This window comes from Bombina bombina, chromosome 3, assembly GCF_027579735.1.
Source record: "Bombina bombina isolate aBomBom1 chromosome 3, aBomBom1.pri, whole genome shotgun sequence".
NCBI lineage: Eukaryota > Metazoa > Chordata > Amphibia > Anura > Bombinatoridae > Bombina > Bombina bombina.
The window spans coordinates 1131310207-1131325573 of record NC_069501.1 but is presented as its reverse complement, the minus strand read 5'-3'; positions in this window follow the sequence as shown (position 1 = coordinate 1131325573).

The following is a 15367-nucleotide window of genomic DNA, read 5'->3' as shown; positions in this document are numbered from 1 at the left end:
GGTATACCTGCCTATGGCCCAAAAAACTACGGGCGAAGGCAGAAATATATGAGCGTAAATTCTAGGTTACGTCGTATATAGGATACCAAACCCGCGCAAAATTTGGCGTCGCCGGCTTTTGCGGGCAACGCTGCATATCGGATCGGGCCCCATGAGTGCAAAATCAGGTTTAAATGCTTTTAGAACATTTATATTGAATTTATAGACACAGTGAATACACTGATAATATATATTGTATTCATATGAAACTAATTACTTTATTGACCCTTTAATGTACATCTTGAAACCCCAAATTTGTATTTCATGATTCAGATAGAGAATACAATTTAATAAAGTTTCCAATTTACTTCCATTATCAAATTTGCTTCGTTCTCATGTTATTTTTTGTTGAGGAGCTATCTAGATAGGTATCGTGCATGTCTGGAGCACTACATGACAGGAAATAGTGCTGCCATCTAGTGCTCTTGCTAATGTATAACCTTGCGGCAAAACTGCTGCCATATAGTGCTGCAGACATGTGCACTCTCCTGAGCTTACGTTCCTGCTTTTCAACAAAGGATAACAAGACAACAAAGATAATAGAAGTAAATTGGAAAGTTGTCTAAAATGGTATTCTCTATCTGAATCATGAAAGATGGGTTTTATGTCTCTTTAACAAGCATCTTCAGAGGCAGAACTAAACTTGCCTACTTCCTCTATAATAACTCGGCTTGGCACAGGGTGATCTCTCCATTAACCCCTAGGAAAATCATTTGCTAAACTACTATAAGGTAAAAATCTGCTGCCATTCATTTAACCCTAAAAATCACAAAGAATAAGCTGACCCTTGATAGATGTGATAGAGAAATTGTGTGAGACTGAGAAGCATGCAGCATAACTCACAATAAAGGATTATTACTTGTTGCTATGTGAGAATAAGTACATAGATGCTTATTGTTCATGGGACATTTTCTCAATGTAGGGAGAGATTTGTTTACTTAGTTCTGGAGCCTCCTGGTTAAGTAGATTTTATTGGGTGAGGCTGTAGACTGGAACTTGTCCGACTAGGTCAGTATTAGAGCCATTCCTTCTTAGCCTTGTATTTAAGTAATTTCCTACAGCATCGCTGGAAAATTGCCACAATAAACTAACCACACTGACTTGTTATAATACAGTATGTATGGAAAACAAGTCACGTAACACACAGCAGATAATCCACGTGATTCAGCTGGCCACTTTTAAAGGGACAGTAAATGTTGGTTATTTAAAAGACACACTTTAATGGACTTACCCCTATGGTGCTTTTTCTTTGATACTCCAATGGCAGTATATGATCACTTTATGTTTTTATAACAACTATGTTAGATCAAAAGTTGTATTACCCACACCATTGAGCACGCTTCCAAATCCTTGCTGAGCAGGCTTACAATAGTGATGAAACCTTGTGCATGATATACTATATAAGTGGCCCTCTTAGGTTAGCTTGCACTATATTAAAATTTAGTAGACATGTGCATGGCGAAAAAATTCGGTTCGGTTCGGATCGATTCGGATTTTTTCGAATTTCGGTTCGAAGCAATTTGAATTCGGAAAAATTTGAATCAATTCGGATCGGATTTGTTTCGGATTCATTCGGATTTGAATAAATTCGGTTGGGATTTGTTTCGGATTCATTCGGATTCGAATAAATTCGGCTGGATTCGGTTAGATTCGGTTCGAAAATTCGGAATTTTGGTAAGTGTTAGGTGGGATTAGACTAGTATTATGTACTGTACATTAGGTGTAACCCATAGCAGAGTGATATAACCTAATATACTGTACAATACTAGTGTAATCCATGGCCATCCGAATCTACCGAATAAATCTGAATAAATCCGAAGTAATTCGGATTTATTCGGTAGATTCGGCACTATTTTAATTCGGAGATTCGGTTCGATCCGAATCTCCAAATTTTCCGAATTTTCCGAATTTCCGAATCGAACCGAACCGAATCGCACATGTCTAAAATTTAGTGCATGCGTTTATTTGCACGCATATTACAAGTTGAAAGTAAATTTGACTGCATGAGCGCAAACTAAATTAATTTAGAGTGACTGAAGACTGTAATGCATAGATACATACATATACATACATGTGTATATATGTGTATTTATCTTTTTGTGTAAATGTTTATAAATACATATATACACTTATAAACACATATGTATATACTAGTCCTAAAGCCCGTGTACAAGGGCCATTTTTTGCAGTACAGGGGTCCCACCCATTGCTCTCTCTCCCTCCCCCTCTCTTTTGCTCTCTCTCTCCCCCTCTCTTTTGCTCTCTCTTACTCCTCTCTTTTGCTCTCTCTCTCCCCCTCTCTTTTGCTCTCTCTCTCCCCCTCCTCTTTTGCTCTCTCTCTCCCCCTCTCTTTTGCTCTCTCTCTCCCCCCTCTCTTTTGCTCTCTCTTACCCCCTCTCTTTTTGTGCTCTCTCCCCTCTCTTTTGCGCTCTCTCTCGCTCCATCTCTCTTTTGCTCTCTCTACCCCCTCTGTTTTGCTCTCTCTCTCCCCCCTCTCTTTTGCTCTGTCCACCCTTTCTTTTGCTCTTTCCCCTCACCCCTCTCTTTTGCTTTCTCTCCTCCTCTCTTTTGCTCTCTCTCTCCCCCCTCTTCTCTTTGCTCTCTCTCTCGCCCCCCTCTCTTCTTTTGCTCTCTCTCCCCCCTCTCTTTTGCGCTCTCTCTCTCTCTCCCCCCTCTCTTTTGCGCTCTCTCTCTCCCCCTCTCTTTTGCGCTCCTCTCTTCCTCCCCCTCTCTTTTGTGCTCTCTCTCTCTCCTCTTTTTTGCACTCTCTCTCCCCCTCTCTTTTGCGCTCTCTCTCCCCCTCTCTTTTGCTCTTTCTCTCCCCCTCTCTTTTGCGCTCTCTCTCCCCCCCCTCTCTTTTGCGCTCTCTCTCCCCCTCTCTTTTGAGCTCTCTCTCCCCCCTCTCTTTTGCGCTCTCTCTCCCCCCTCTCTTTTGCGCTCTCTCTTCCCTCTCTCTTTTGCTTCTATTATCAATTTGTATTCATTCTTTTGCTATCTTTATTTGAAAAGCAGGAATGTAACGCTTAGAAGCTGGCCCATTTTTGTTCAGCACCTGGGTAGCGCTTGCTGATTGATGGCTTAATGAATGCTAACTGCTGTTGCAAAAAATAATTTTCCTATCATGATTGTTAATGCAAAACTGATAATCCACCTTAATAAAGCAAATGAGTACAGAGAATGTGAGGTAGGAGGAGGGGTAAATAAAACTCCACAGATAAATTAGCTAAAAGTATTAACCCAAGCATCACTGGGAGAAAGTGGAACAAGCACAATATTCAGATGTATTTTAATGCAAAAGGAAGCAAAATAAATGAAGAATGTATATTGCAATAATGTTTCATTTTCAATATTCAAACATGTTATGTGTTGTTGAAATGCTGAGTTTAATGGTCCTTTAACTTGTGCCAGTCCTGTTTTTCTGATCATAATGCAACATTTACAGATCAGTTTTTCACTTACCAAATTCAACAGCTAAAAGATAAACCCCAATGTTAGGAAGTAAAGTCACCAGCTATAAACACTAACACTGTTACATAGCAACATCAATAGACCAAAATGCACACATGCTTACTATACTGATTATGCCCCTGTGCAAATTCCTTAAAGAGACATACACATACATCTTTATGTTATCTGCACATGCCACCTATTAGCATCACTACATATTGTAAAAACGATCAATCAACATATAGGCCTTTGAAACCTTTGAAGTGATTGCTAAACCTGCAAAATCGCCATTTTGTTTATTTATAAGCGTTTCATTTTTTAATTATGACGTTGCATGATTACCAATGCAGATCATAATTACCTGTGGGTTTTGGGAGACAATAATTTTGAGCTTCATTAGTATTAATGGCAGAAACATTTTGGGGCTTGGGATTACTGAAATAAACCACACTGGCAATACCCACTGAGGTTCCGGAATCATTATCTGCTGAAAACAAGCCCAATATTATGATCAACAAAAATCATAATGGTACTTTAAAATCATGAAAATCCAAAATTTCCCTTCAGAAATCAGAGCGTTATATTTTAAACAGCTTACCTATTTGCTTCATTCTCTGGATATCCTTTGTTGAACAAGTAGCAATAAACTACTGCAAGCTAGCTGAACAGATCTGGTGAGCCATATATGTAGAGCTGCCATCCACCAATCGGGAGCTTTCAGTAATGCATTGTCGCTCCTGAGCCTACCTACTGTATGTATAATTTTCAACAAAGAAGACCAAGTGAAGCAAATTAGATAATAGAAGTAAATTGGAAAGTTACTTTAAGTTGCAGTTTCTATCTAAATAATGAAAGTTTAATTTTGATTTTACTGTCTGTTTAATGATTTAAAAAACAACAACTTTGCAAACAGATCCGATGGACTAAGCATGTAAATGTAGGTTGAATAAAAACGTCTGAGTAGACTACGTAAACATTATAAAATCCACTGTAAGCAAATTTGTCAAATGTTGTCAAACTGGTTGAGGTCAATAGGAAATTATATGTTGTAATGTAGCTTGAGGAAAGAGAATGCTAATGATATGATATAATCACTGGTGACAGACTGAATGGTGCTTAATAAAGATGATTACATTTCCTTATTAATTTGGGACCTTACATATCAGTTAAATTCAGTTCTTTCCATTTGCATAGAACAATGTTATATTTTATTTATACAGTATTGTTCTTCTGAAATATCTACTTAAAGGGACAGTCTACAATACAATTTTTATTTTTTAACTGACTTTATTGAAAAAGTTTGCGTGATACAATATGGGAGACGCAGCTTCTTCAAAACAAGGTAACGATGTCAGCAATATTTTACATAATAATAGTAGATTATACATAGAAGAAACAGAAATACCTTCCCCTTTTTTTCATAAAGTAAATAGGATTTCATATGAGGGTGGGAAGGAGAGAGGGAGGGAAAGAAGTGTATAAGAAAGAGAGAAGGAAGAGGAGGAAAGAGGGGCTGCTCATGTGCTCAAGAGTTGGCGACGCTTCTTGGTCGCTATGTTTACTATCACTGTGGTTAGTGAAGTTTGGGGCATCTATTTACGTGTTACACAACCATGGCATTGGTGTATATGGGTCTACCCAGTCTATGATGGCTCTGTCTGATTGAATACAAAGTGCTTTGAAGCATTAGCACGTTGCGGCTTCCTGATTATTATGGGTTTTAGGTTTGAGGTAATATTCCCATGTGGTTAACGTTTCTGCGTACAAATCCCATCTTATCATTTTTCATGTAATAGTATTCCTCTAATTCCAGAAACTCTGAAACTCTACGAGACCACATTTCTAAGGATGGGGCCGTTTTGCATTTCCTGTTCTTTGCTATTAAAATTTTTATACTATTTGTCATAACACAGAATAGTTTTTTATAGGGTTTATATTTGATCATGTCACACTCCCAGAGGAAGAAAAATAGACCACAACTCCCACTTAAGAAAACAGTTATGGATCACTTTGGTCAGCACACCTCAGACAGACATACTTCAAATGAACCACCTGATTCACCAACCTCAGATTCATCTGGTTTTGCCGCATCTGCCCTAAAGGAGATCCAACTCAGCACTCAAGAGATGGTCACTCCTACATTTATTCTAGACTCTCTCAAGTCTATGCTAGATGATCACCATAATTCTTTCTCTGCTAAACTCTCTGCTTCAACTGCCGAACTAAAAAAGGAAATTTCCTCGTACAAAGAAAGGATTCAAAGGGCACACTTTCAGAAACCTCCGCTTACTGAGAAGTTTCAAAATCTGCAGATCTTTCCAGATCTCTCCACAAGAACACTACAACAGAGGAAAACCTTTACAGACGTCACCTCCACCCTACGAAAGAAAAATATTAGATATAGATGGGGATACCCGATTAAACTTCTGATCTTCAAAGACAATCAGACCTTCACAGTTCACAATGTCACTCAGGGTCTTGCTCTCCTTAAAAGCTGGAAAATAGAGGACACTCATGCTACTGGTCCCCCGAACTTGCCACGCAAGTCTCTTCAACTTGATGCCACAGCATCCGAGTGGGCTGCACTTCCTCCAAGGATCTCTGGCTTGCACAACCCATCGCCCTCTCAGAGGGAGTCTGGCTCTCCACCCGCAGCAACTTCTCAAAGAGGATCTTTCTCCCCGCCCCACTGAGACACTTACTTGCAATAGTTTTTTTCTAGTTTAGTTGGTAATATTTACTTTGCTTCAATACTATATCATTTAAATAAGTCCTCTAGATAAGAGAGACTTGGCTGGACAATTATTTTGTCTACAAGGACTGTGACAAGATCCTGATAAGTATATTTTGTGTTTTATTTTATGTATTGCAATAATCTTTTTTTTTTTATTATGTATTAACCACCGCTTTTTCTCCTTATAGCTAGTTGGTATAGGATTACATGGGCACAGTTCCTTTGAAATATATTTACCACCCTTAAAATCCACTCATCTACTGCCTAGCTGGTTTTGGGGGGCATGACTCAGGCTCTCAATCCCTTCACCGGGAGGGTAGATAGGGAGGTCTTTTGTATTTAGCCTACTACCTTATATAGCATGAGTGTACACATTTTATTACCCATATGGTAAGTTTGGGACATCTTTAACATCCCTCTGTCCCTGATATTTCGTCCCTATTCTAACCCTACATGAGAGTATTTCTCCCTACGACATTGGCCACACATCTTTTCACACCACAAGGCAATCTAACAGGAAGTGAGCTCTTCTCTAATACCAATGTCCTGCTTTATCCTTACGCTCATTCAGTTCACACTTTTGAAAATTATGTTTTACACCATGTCTGTACAATCAAATATATATAGGTCAGACCCCTAATTTATATACCTCTTGCTTTAAGATAGACCCTCTAGTTGCTAGGCTTACACATGGGGGAGCAAGCGTTCTACCAACAGATTCACCACCCTTGGGAGGTCCACGTCCCCTTTATAAATGTGCTGTTGGGACCATTTGAGAGTTTTGTCAACTGTTTACCCCCCCAAAGGACCTGTATATTCTACAAAGGGGATATAAACTTAGACTTGCGAAACAGAATTTTGTGTTAATATTGTTTAAATGTATAATGTTTAAATGTGTTACAGTCCTTGTTAAGATTTATTTTATGCAACCATTGTACCTGAACGTCAATCTCTCTATCCAAAACAAACGAGAAAAAAAAGTAGACACTTTTCTTTTTCCAACTAAACACATTAGCTCTCCACGATAGAAGACACTGAGCAGAAAACTCACAGCATATACATGGCTCATTGCCATATTATAATTTCATTTGGGCGGGCGATACCTATTGGCCACCCATTTGTTTACCCCTCTTTTTTTCTTACTTCTGCCTCTGGATAATAGGACATTTGGCGTTCTATCTTTTACAGTACCACAACCTCCTCCCCCCCACATATACATATACATATGTGTATATGTATGTATATATATGTGTATGTATATATACATATATATATATATATATATACATAAAGTGCCTCTTCTTCTAGAAGAGGACTACCTAAGCGGTTTGTGTTGCCGATACCGCAATATTCATCACCCCTATAATTAATACAACTACATATATCTCTGTGCCAGCCTCTAGATATACCTAGAAGTCATTTCATACCCTTCCCCTTCTACTCCATCCCCATACCCAAAAAGAAAAGGAAAAAGTAAGAGAGAAGGAAGACTGTTTTTTTTTTTTTTTAATTTTATTTTATTCCCCTCCCTTTCCTTTCTCTTCCTCTTATCTTTCTCGCCTTCTCACAATGGCCCTGTCACTTGCTTCCCACAATGTTAGGGGCCTTAACACTCCCAATAAAAGAAGCAGACTTCTGAGATACCTTAACCAGGCAAAATCTCAGGTGATTTTCCTCCAGGAAACTCATTGGGTGGATGGCTCCCCCCCGTCCCCTTTAAGTACAAACAATTCCCAGTGGTTGAAACAGCATCTTTTGCGAGTAAATCTAGAGGAGTAGCGATATTAGTTCATAAAAACCTCCTGTTTGAAAAGATAAGTATGCATGCGGACCCTCAGGGCCGCTATTTGATTTTAAATTGCAAACTGGAGGGAGTCTCCTATACCCTTGCATCCTCCTAATACCATAGAACAGGCTAACAATGGTATTGAGCTGGTTGTTCGTTCCTGTGAGTGCATTTCTCTCTGTGTGTATTTAGTCTCCCTATGGGAAAAAGGGGAAACCAGACGTGGACTCCTTGCTCAGTGTGCTTAGAGGAATACTGCTACACCTCACTGACGAGGCCCAATGAAGGCCGAAACGATCGTCTGGGGTTGCTTTGTTCCTTGTTCAGAGAGGAATTGCCTGGTATTTCGGTGCTGGACTGACCGTAATAGGCGGGATCAGACTGATATACTACAGGAAAGTTCTACTCTGTGAAAAGCATTGCTGGGCTAAAAGAAGTTGCACCCAGGTGGTAAATCGCCATAGAACAGGCTAACAATGGTATTGAGCTGGTTGTTCGTTCCTGTGAGTGCATTTCTCTCTGTGTGTATTTAGTCTCCCTATGGAAAAAGGGGAAACCAGACGTGGACTCCTTGCTCAGTGTGCTTAGAGGAATACTGCTACACCTCACTGACAAGGCCCAATGAAGGCCGAAACGATCGTCTGGGGTTGCTTTGTTCCTTGTTCAGAGAGGAATTGCCTGGTATTTCGGTGCTGGACTGACCGTAATAGGCGGGATCAGACTGATATACTACAGGAAAGTTCTACTCTGTGAAAAGCATTGCTGGGCTAAAAGAAGTTGCACCCAGGTGGTAAATCGCCATAGAACAGGCTAACAATGGTATTGAGCTGGTTGTTCGTTCCTGTGAGTGCATTTCTCTCTGTGTGTATTTAGTCTCCCTATGGGAAAAAGGGGAAACCAGACGTGGACTCCTTGCTCAGTGTGCTTAGAGGAATACTGCTACACCTCACTGACGAGGCCCAATGAAGGCCGAAACGATCGTCTGGGGTTGCTTTGTTCCTTGTTCAGAGAGGAATTGCCTGGTATTTCGGTGCTGGACTGACCGTAATAGGCGGGATCAGACTGATATACTACAGGAAAGTTCTACTCTGTGAAAAGCATTGCTGGGCTAAAAGAAGTTGCACCCAGGTGGTAAATCGCCATAGAACAGGCTAACAATGGTATTGAGCTGGTTGTTCGTTCCTGTGAGTGCATTTCTCTCTGTGTGTATTTAGTCTCCTAGGGGAAAAAGGGGGAAACCAGACGTGGACTCCTTGCTCAGTGTGCTTAGAGGAACTACTGCTACACCTCACTGACGAGGCCCAATGAAGGCCGAACGATCGTCTGGGGTTGCTTTGTTCCTTGTTCAGAGAGGAATTGCCTGGTATTTCGGTGCTGGACCTGACCGTAATAGGCGGGATCAGACTGATATACTACAGGAAAGTTCTACTCTGTGAAAAGCATTGCTGGGCTAAAAGAAGTTGCACCCAGGTGGTAATCGCCATAGAACAGGCTAACAATGTATTGAGCTGGTTGTTCGTTCCTGTGAGTGCATTTCTCTCTGTGTGTATTTAGTCTCCCTATGGGAAAAAGGGGAAACCAGACGTGGACTCCTTGCTCAGTGTGCTTAGAGGAATACTGCTACACCTCACTGACGAGGCCCAATGAAGGCCGAAACGATCGTCTGGGGGTTGCTTTGTTCCTTGTTCAGCAGAGGAATGCCTGTATTTCGGTGCTGGACTGACCGAATAGGCGGGCTCAGACTGATATACTACAGGAAAGTTCTACTCTGTGAAAAGCATTGCTGGGCTAAAAGAAGTTGCACCCAGGTGGTAAATCGCCATAGAAACAGGCTAACAATGGTATTGAGCTGGTTGTTCGTTCCTGTGAGTGCATTTCTCTCTGTGTGTATTTAGTCTCCCTATGGGAAAAAGGGGAAACCAGACGTGGACTCCTTGCTCAGTGTGCTTAGAGGAATACTGCTACACCTCACTGACGAGGCCCAATGAAGGCCGAAAACGATCGTCTGGGGTTGCTTTGTTCCTTGTTCAGAGAGGAATTGCCTGGTATTTCGGTGCTGGACTGACCGTAATAGGCGGGATCAGACTGATATACTACAGGAAAGTTCTACTCTGTGAAAAGCATTGCTGGGCTAAAAGAAGTTGCACCCAGGTGGTTAAATCGCCATAGAACAGGCTAACAATGGTATTGAGCTGGTTGTTCGTTCCTGTGAGTGCATTTCTCTCTGTGTGTATTTAGTCTCCCTATGGGAAAAAGGGGAAACCAGACGTGGACTCCTTGCTCAGTGTGCTTAGAGGAATACTGCTACAACCTCACTGACGAGGCCCAATGAAGGCCGAAACGATCGTCTGGGGTTGCTTTGTTCCTTGTTCAGAGAGGAATTGCCTGGTATTTCGGTGCTGGGACTGACCGTAATAGGCGGGATCAGACTGATATACTACAGGAAAGTTCTACTCTGTGAAAAGCATTGCTGGGCTAAAAGAAGTTGCACCCAGGTGGTAAATCGCCATAGAACAGGCTAACAATGGTATTGAGCTGGTTGTTCGTTCCTGTGAGTGCATTTCTCTCTGTGTGTATTTATCCTCCTAATACAGGACAGGTGAAGCATCTAAGAAAGTTTTTACGTCTCTTTAATATGGCTTCTTGAACACCATGATGGATAGAAGGTCCCCCCAAACAAAGGGCGTATGACCCTGCGCTCAATTCAGACCTCTAAACAATTTTCCACACTTATAGCGCAATATAAACTCTATGATGTATGGCGCTCCTTACATCCTACGTCTCAAGATTATTCATATAATTCTCATGTCCCACCTCTCCTACTCTCGCATTGATTTTATTTTCTGCAAACGACATCTTTTAGACTGTATTCACAGTGTATGTATGCAGAATTTGTACTTGGTCGGACCATTCACCCCATTCAGATGACCATGAACTCTCCTACTACCTTTTCTTCTAGGCCTCCTTGGCGATTACCCGGAGTTCCTATTGAGTGATTTTGGGCCTATCTCCAGGAGGAAATCACGCAATTCTTACTTCTCAATGATAACGGTTCCGTGGGGGACTATTCTTTATGGGGCGTGCTTAAGGCATATGTACGAGGCCTTCTGATGAAACTAAAATCTAAGCATAATAAAACACATGGAGGCTCCCTGGCACAATTACATGTAGAACTTCGCAATCTCATATCACAGCACAAGGTCACACTTGATCCTGAGGTTCTTACTCGTATAGCTGCTGTTAAGTTGATCACTAAAATTCTAGGATACAATGGCAGATGCAAAAAGTAAAGCAACTATATTATGCCAAGGGCAACAAGGCAGATCGCCATCTTGGCTAACAAACTGAGACAGCGTACGGCAGATGCCCAAATTCCGTATATTAAAACGTCTGAGGGCACGGTCCCGTCTCCCTACCGATATTGGCAAGGCATTTGCAAAATATTATTCAGCTTTATACAACCTGAAATATTCTCCCGACACCCCTGTGCCTACACCTTTAGCAATCAAGGAGTTTTTAGGCACTTTATCTCTTCCGTCAATGACGGATGAACAGAAAGATCTTTTAGATGCCCCAATTAGTACACAGGAGGTGTCCGTGCCATAAAGGACTTAAAACCCCACAAGGCCCCAGGACCCGACGGATATACTGCCCTTTTCTATAAAAAATTTAGCCTTTCCCTTATAACCACTACTTACTAGAGTATTCACACTAGCTAGACAAACAGGTTCCCATCCCTCTGAGTTTTTAGAGGCGATCATTGTAGCCATACCGAAACCAGGTAAGGATCCTAATGCATGCGAGAACTTCCGACCTAGATCGCTGATCAATATTGACATGAAGCTTCTAGCTAAAATCTTAGCCACCAGACTTAACCATATCCTCCCCGCATTGATAGACTGGGATCAGGTGGGATTTACCCCGGGTAGAGAGGGGCCTGACAATACAAGACACATTTTGAATATTTTTCTAGAAGCTAAACTCGAAAACATCCCATGCACAACTTTGGCCTTAGATGCCGAAAAGGCATTCGATCGGGTAAATTGGCTCTATCTCTTCGAAGTATTAAGTAAATTCAGATTTCACCCTACTTTCAATCTTGTATCAGAGCGTTGTACTCTTCTCCATCGGCTAGGGTTAGGGGGCTTGGTTTTCTCTCGCCCTCTTCCCTATCACAAACGGAACCCGCCAGGGGATGCCATCTATCACCTCTGATATTCGCGCTAATAATGGAACCACTGGCTGAGGCGATCCTCTCTGTGAGCGATATAGTTGGCATGGTCATTGCAGGTATTGTTTAGATACAAAAAATTGAGGTGCGCTAGGACAAACTGATACCAAACTCCCCCTTAAAAGACAATACCCCTCACAGTTGTCTTAAATAGAATTACAAGGATTAAAAACGGATAATAAGGGAGGCACTGAAAGCCAGAGGTATCACCACTTTTAATAAAACACATATGTAAACAAATAGTACATATAAAAGGGACGTCTCCCCAAAAAATACAATGCTAATTGTTAAAAAGCCTAAAATTATAAAACTCTATATGATAAATAAAGCATCCACAGGTCTAAAAATTCTAAAGAAATAACACTATATATGTTGGACAGTATATGTATTTGTCACAAATCGTGCAGATTTTTAAGTTTTGCTCCATATATAAAATGTGAGGAAACAGAGTCAGTTTTATCAATAGTCCTACCTTCCGTTAAGTAAATACCACCAAGCTGCCAATTTAATATGGATGTAGCTGCCAAAAGTTATACACTTTCTCTTTTATAATCCAAAGTGTTCTTACTGTATAAATGTTATTTAGCAACTTATTCTGTCATGTACTTTACCAGATACTGCTTTGTGGGAATGAGATCTTTCCCCCCCTCACTCGGTATTCACCTTGAGCGGGGCCGACTGAGATTTTGTGGCGTCTGACGTCACTGAAAGAGGTTCCGGTTAGGAGAAGAGGCCAGTTTCTGCGCTTGCTACTATTCACTGCAATCGCCTGGTCCTCACAAATGAACCCTGCACTTAGTGCTAATTTGCACGCAAGGGTCTAGATGACTGGGCAATGTGATGGGTATCCCACATTTCTTCCAAGCACAAGCCCCCACGGATGTTTTTTTCTTTGCAGGAAATGGTTCCAAAATTGTTAATAACCCGGGTTATAAATAGGATTCCAAAGATGTATAAATGGTTGTCAAAGATATAATAACAACACTGCCAACACAACGACGTGTTTCCGCCCTCCTGTGGGCTTTATCAAGATAGTGGTGGCAAGTGTGAATGCCCTTATTTAAAGGGATATCTTTCAATCTGATTGGTGGTGGTTTTCATTGGCAATTTCTCTTAAGGTAGTAGTCGACTTTATTAGCAGCTTCTTTTTAAGGTGGTATTTTGCTCTTCTAACAACTTTAATGGAGGTCAAACAATAATACTGTCAAAAGAGCTTGCAATTGCATAAGAAAAAAAGACAGATCACAAATTTATAACTAGATTATTCTCAATTTAGTGTTCCTCCAACTCCAAAGAAAAATATGTTGTTTAATAATTAAGAAACAAAGATATATATATCATATGAATCATTATAGCTTCAGTTACAATTACCCTCCTATGTATCAGTGTTCAAATTGTGTCCTACTTCTAAAAAACATATATTTACCATATAATATACTACCAAATTGATTATCTTAAAAATCTAATAATAAAGTGCAAAGTGAAATAAATGAAACTGTAGATACATAAGTGTTAAAATATGACTAAAAATATTTTCTTATTCAAATAAAAAGGGGGAAAGATCCAATTCCGAGTTTAGTCCTTTTGGATATAAGGTGTCATACTTATATTTCTGCTTCCCTTATAAGGAGGGTTTTTTCAATGTTACCACCTCTCCAATGATTTTTTATTTTAAGAATACCCCAATATTTTAAATCCCTAGTGTTTCCCGCGTGAACTTCCTTAAAGTGCTTATATAAATGTGTATCTTCTTTTTCTTTTTCTATACAAAGGAGGTGTTCTCTTATTCTATCCCGGAGATTTCTCTTGGTTTCTCCGAAATAGAATAAGTCACATGTATCTAGCAGTTTAATTTATTTCACTTTGCACTTTATTGTTTGACCTCCATTAAAGTTGTTAGAAGAGCAAAATACCACCTTAAAAAGAAGCTGCTAATAAAGTCGACTACCACCTTACGAGAAATTGCCAATTGAAAACTACCACCAATCAAATTGAAAGATATCCCTTTAAATAAGGGCATTCACACTTGCCACCACTATCTTGATAAAGCCCACAGGAGGGCGAAACGCGTCGTTGTGTTGGCAGTGTTGTTATTATCTCTTTGACAACCATTTTATACATCTTTGAATCCTATATATAACCCGGGTTATTAACAATTTTGGAACCATTTCCTGCAAAGAAAAAAACAACCCGTGGGGCTTGTACTTGGAAGAAATTTGGATACCCATCACATTGCCCAGTCATCTAGACCCTTGCGTGCAAATTAGCACTAAGTGCAAGGATTCATTGTGAGGACCCCGCGATTGCAGTGAATAGGAGCAAGCGCAGAAACCGTCCTCTTCTCCTAACCGGAACCTCTTTCAGTGACGTCAGATGCCACAAAATCCTCAGTCGGCCCGCTCGAGGTGAATACCGAGTGAGGGGGGGAAAGATCTCATCCCCACAAAGCAGTATCTGGTAATGTACATGACAGAATAAGTTGCTAAATAACATTTTATACAGTAAGAACACTGGATTATAAAAAGAGAAAGTGTATAACTTTTGGCAGCTACATCCATATTAAATTGGCAGCTTGGTGGTATTTACTTAACGGAAGGTACACTATTGATAAAACTGACTCTCTTTCCTCACATTTATATATGGAGCAAAGACTTAACAATCTGGACGATTTGTGACAAATACATATACTGTCCTAACATATATAGTGTTATTTCTTTAGAATTTTTAGGACCTGTGATGCTTTATTTATCATATAGAGTTTATAATTTTAGGCTTTAACATTAGCATAGCATTGTTTTTTTGGGGAGACGTCCCTTTTATATGTACTATTTGTTTACATATGTGTTTTATTAAAACTTTTTAAGTGGTGATACCTTTAGCTTTTCAGCGCCTCCCTTATTATCCGTTTTTATCATTGCAGGTATCCCCAGAAAAACTGTCTTGTTTGTAGATGACCTCACCCATCTTCTTGGGGAGCTCCACTCCATCTCTTTCAGCTCTCTTCCAAACTCCTCCACGCCTTGGGTGAGATTAGTTATTATAAATTGAATGTGAACAAAACTGACGCTTTCACCATCAACATACTGGATAGGGACTATACCGATCTAACGAAAAGATATGCATTCAATTG